Below are 5,335 nucleotides of genomic sequence, written 5' to 3'. Positions count from 1 at the left end.
TTGATAAAAAAATAAACCTATCCTCCTTAATAAATGATCTCTGGGGTTCCCGGTCTATAGGCTTCGGCTTGGACCAAATACCCACTAAAACATTAAATTTATGTCTATCTGACATAACACCCCGATTTTCAAAAATCGAGTTTTCAGCAGATGTCGACGTTTAAAGGTCCTAGGAAGCTATTCTGACATTTTCAGAGAGATGCCTGTGTAAGTGCGTGCGCGTATATGTGTGTTCGTGTGTGTGCGTGGACGCAAACCTCTCATATATTTTTAAGAATGAATCGATCTAAATGGTTCTTGCAGCATTCGAAAGAGTTTTTCTGCTTAAATTTCTAGAAAATATTGAATCATTAAGTTGAATAGATTCTTAGATGTTTAAGAACTACGAAAATAATCCTTTTTTTGTTCGTTTCTTTTAGATATTTTGAGAACTGTCAAATCGATCAATTCCAAAATTTCATCAACTATAGAATTCGATAAAAGCTTTCTATTGCTGCCAAGAACGTCCTACTCAAATGATCCGTTCGAGAGATATCGTCAACGAAAGAATAAAAAAAATCGTGTTTTTTGTCGTATTTTTCGAATATTTTTGAAACTAGTAAATTGATCTATTTCAAAATCTAATCAGCTCTTAAGCTCTATAAGCTGCATCAAATGCTACCTCAACTATCGAACCCGAATTAATCGTTCAAGAGATAATTTCAAAAAAGTTTTTTTTTTCCTAATAGCTCGAAAATTGACAACTGATTCGAAATAGTTTACAGCGTTAGAGGGTAAAAACCCGATTCTAATGCCGCCCAAACCTCAAAAACCGTTGATTAGTTCAAAAAAAAAAATCGGAGATAAAAAATCTAAACAGTAACAAGTTACTTTATTTTTTCCGGATAACGCATTACGTAATTTATCATATGTTCCGAAACCTATACCGTCCCTGCGTTTTTATAGTCTTTGATGATCGCTACATAATTCATTGCAATCGGTTCGTTGGCTTAAATAATATGATTGACAAAATTTTTGAAAAATTGCTGCTTTCAACTATACTCATGCCTTTATAAAGGAACAAAGAAATTTTAGAAGTTTTTTAGTGATTTCTGCAACGCTGTAACTTCGTGAAAAATAATCGTATCGAAAAAAAAAGGATTTTGTAGCTTGAAATCTTTAGTTTCGACGCATTTTAATCAATTTTTTTTTAGACCTTCAGCCATTGTGCAAACATGAAAAATACCGCGAGACAAAAATTTCCTAAATTTATTTTTTTTCTTGAGAGAGTCCACGGGCTGCGAAAAAATTGTTTCAGCTAAGCCAATGCATGTCGGTTAGAAAATTCAATCAGCTTTAATTTGCATTTTTTTTTTTTTACATTCGTACGACATCTTGTCGCAGAGATATCAGCCTTCAAACTAAAAATGACCTCTTGGGTTTGATCATCGTGTAACCGTGTAGCAGCGATTTTCAGACGTGAGAGTGAGGCTCTCTCGCTTCCTTTGTTCTCTCTCTCTCGCTCTCATTTGGTTTTCTCGTTTGCGAGCTTGGCTGAGTCTTGGCGGAAGTCTTAGCGCAGCGGAGATGCGGAAATTGGTCACTGCGCATAATTGGAAGGGGGTCAACACGAGGTGCTGACCCGAGACAGTTGATTTGGAGACGACACTTGTGCTCCAGTGCTACTACTGTTAAGTCGCTTTTCTTTTCTCTCACCGTGTGCCTTAATTATTTCTTTGAATAGATTTTGTCCAGTGAGTTAAGTATTGTGTTCGCGTGGTTAATTAAACCAAGTGTCGCTGTGCCAGATATCCATAATTCCAAGGAGGAAATTTGCTGCGTGGACCGATCCCTCATCAACCAAGTAGACCACCCAGGGACTAGAAGGATGGAGCGTAGGCCGATTCCTACAGTAAGTCCCGACATTTGCTCGCATATATATATTGATATTTTATAATATTTCCCGTATAAATTCTCTCTCTTCAACGCGGTAATTTCCCGCCAATTTTCTCATTTACTACGATATTTATTCCCGCGCATATCGCCCGATAATTTCTTTAAATTAAATTGTAATGATTACACGCATATATATCTAAAACTAAGGGGAAAATCTGTATATAAAGGGTTGGTTAAATAAAATATATAATTTATGTTTATTCGAGTATTAATTATAAACTATCACCAGAGTCCCGTAGATTTTAAGTTTATTTTCAGCCGCGTGTCCGGCTCAGGACGAGCCGACTCACCCCCGAGAACTTCAAATTCCCGAGCTTCAGAACCAGCGATAATTGACGAAATTCGCTAATTAAACTTATTAATAATAAAGCCCCGGGAATAATAACTTAACAGTGGTTCTTGGCTACATGGACACGCAGTAGCCAGGGCCCACCGTTATAATCGATATTTCAGGTACCAATGATAACACAGTAAATTTGAGAGCGGCGATAAAGACTTGAATCAATCTCCTTCAAGACCCTTTCATCATTTTTTATGAAAAAATAGTATATTTTATACCTCGGGCAGTAAAGTAAGAAATGTCTCAGATCTCATGTAATTGTTGGCCGAGGCGAAGCCGAGGTCAACAAACATGTGATCTGAGGCTTTCTTATTTACTGCCCAAGGTGTCAATACTACACTGTTAAAAATTTCTATGGTAATTTTACAAGAAATGTGTTGGAAGTCAATTGCCAATGCAGTTTTGTGATTTAATAAAACCAGTGTTGTAATTATACAACACATTTTTTACAATTTTTGTTTTGGAAAATTGCAATACAAAAGTACTAATCTTACTAAACAGATAATAAAAAAAGGTTTGTAAATTTTACACAACGAATGTTGTAATTTTCGAAAACAATTCAATTGGAAATTATTTGTAAAATCACAATGTGAAACTGTTTTAAAACGATACTTTCAAGAGATCATACGTGTTGCAAGATTGCAATACCTACTGTTAAAAATTTCTATCGTAATTTTACAAAACTTTTACCACTGTATTTGCCTTGGAAACGCGTTCTTGTAATAATTAAATTATTAAATAATTAATTACGCGTAAAAATTATATGATCGTGCAATTTAACGCGTTACCGAAATAAAATATTGTTTTATATTTTATTTTATTTCAATCAAGCAATTCTGAGAATCACGGATTATCTGTGTCTCATTCGCAACAGCAGTCTTGTCACCTTGCCGTGTAAGAATACTCTGACCGCATTCGTCAAGTATTTCGTTAACACTTCCGCTGTATGTGTGTCTCCGGACAATAAAATTATATTATTTTAATTTCGTCAACCGACTGTGTTTTTTTGAGCAATGAACTGATTTGTTTTCCGATCAACTACGAGAAATTTTGTTTTGTTTATATCGAGTCAAGCCGACACCGGCAAATTTATATTTTGTTTGTAACCGATTATTTTTGTGATACCGATAAATCATTTTGTGTTTAATATACGACTAATTATTTTGTGTTAATTCTGATCAATTATTTATCGTAATCTTAAGTGCCTGACCATTCCCCGATCCGCCACCCTGAGTCGATTTCGATAATTGTTTATTTGGTGATTGTTACATCACCTGGCGCCCAACTAATAATTTTGAACAAGGTTGCCAAAAATCGTAAGTGTATTCGGACTTCACTTCGGTAGATCCCCGGTGGTGAAAAACCCGTTACAACATATATAGAGGAGAATTAATTTGTTGGAGAAACGAACGGAGTCAGACGGAAATCGGCAGGAAGGCTGCAATAAATAAGGACGCCACGATCAATTTTGAAAGGAAAATTATACAGAGGTAAATAAATCGTCGGCAAGTGGCCACAATTTATTGAGTAATTAATTAAATAATAATTAAGTAATTCGTGGGCAGTCGCCATTTCCGGTTTGATTAATATAAAATATGAATTCTCGGCAAGAAAGCCAGAATTTACCAAACAATTATTATAAATTAAAGAATTAAATTCTCGGCAAGAAGGACAGAATTAATTAATTTATTAGATATTGACATAAAAATAAGCATTTATTTTGTAAAAGTATTGGAGCATTACTTGGGGAAAATTCCTTTTTTGGCATTATAAATTTTATTCTGTCAACATGTGAATTGTAACTATGTCACATGGTAAATTTTGTTTTGTTACAGAGAAATTATTCCTATATTGACAATGTAAATTTTCCTATATCAACATTAGAAAAATAACTATGTAATACAGGAACAATTCCCATGTCGACATTGAAAAAATTCCTATATTAACATTGTTGGAATTCCTTTAATGCCATGGGAAATTCTCCATTGTCAACATGGAAAAAAATTCCCATGTCAACAAAGTAGAAATTCCCATGTACATAAAAGTTAAATATTTGTACACAGTAAAAAATATTGTGTAAGATCTACACAGTTTGTGTGTTAAATACGGTTGACACGAAATTTGTGTTGAAATTTCGACACAAACTTTGTGTAACCCCTTTTTAACACAAAGATTATGTTGAAATATCGCCACAAGAGGGCGCAAAGAATTCCACAGTAACACACAAAATGTGCTAATAAAGAGTGTATAACACATTTTTTATGTTACAAAATAAAGTGACACAAACTTTGTGTTAGTTTAACACACTACAATTTTTAACACAAACCGTTTTCGACACGAATACACAATATTTTTGACTGTGTAAACTGATATTTTTGATGCACGTAATTTCTTGAGTAAATCAAAATAATGAAATTGATTTGATGATTATATACTGTCGGAAACACGATGTAATTGATTTTTACGTACTCGTTTATATTAATCGAATTTATAAAAACATTTGTTCGTTGGTAGGTGCTACAAAAAAATTTTAATTTAATTACACAAAATTTTTTCGGAATCTTTGAAATTCTATTTTCGTTAATCTTAAAACCTTCACACATCCCTATTTTATCGCTTAAAGCCTAAATGATACAAATGACTAAAATACTTGGTATTTTAGTGATTTTAGCTCTTTGTGGACTTTTCCCATGCGTCATAGAAATTTTTCCCATGCCAACATGGATATTTTTACTATGTCAACATAAAAATATTTACTATGTTAACAAAGGAATTTTTTCCTTGTCAACATGGGAAAAATTCCCATGTAAGTATAGAAGAAATTACTTCGTAACATGGGAAAGATTCCTATACTGACATAGTAAAAATACCCATGTCAATGAAGGAATTTCAGCAATGTTAACAGAGGAATTTTTCCAATAGCAACATGGAAGATATTCCTATAATATATGGGTAAACTTCTCATAAAATATGGTTATATTCCTATTTTTCCCTAGTAAAATTTCCCATGTTAATAAAGCAAAATTTGCTATGTCAACAAAGAAATTTCTCCAAAGTAAA

At 33.4% G+C, this 5,335-nt stretch overlaps 1 protein-coding gene across 1 annotated transcript in view; it reads left to right on the top strand.

Annotated features, from left to right (window-relative positions):
* The first annotated feature begins 558 nt into the window (after window positions 1–558).
* The window catches only part of LOC130666789 (uncharacterized), a 64,911-nt gene continuing 60,134 nt past the window's right edge, over window positions 559–5,335 (top strand). Inside the window, exon 1 of the mRNA XM_057468056.1 lies at window positions 559–1,891. The gene's annotated coding sequence lies outside the window, so the exon portion shown is untranslated. The remainder of the gene's footprint in view (window positions 1,892–5,335) is intronic.

The sequence above is a fragment of the Microplitis mediator genome, chromosome 4 (genome assembly GCF_029852145.1).
Source record: "Microplitis mediator isolate UGA2020A chromosome 4, iyMicMedi2.1, whole genome shotgun sequence".
In the NCBI taxonomy this organism is placed as follows: domain Eukaryota; kingdom Metazoa; phylum Arthropoda; class Insecta; order Hymenoptera; family Braconidae; genus Microplitis; species Microplitis mediator.
The sequence above is the reverse complement of the archived record's forward strand: the minus strand, read 5'-3'. Positions and strand labels throughout refer to the sequence as shown.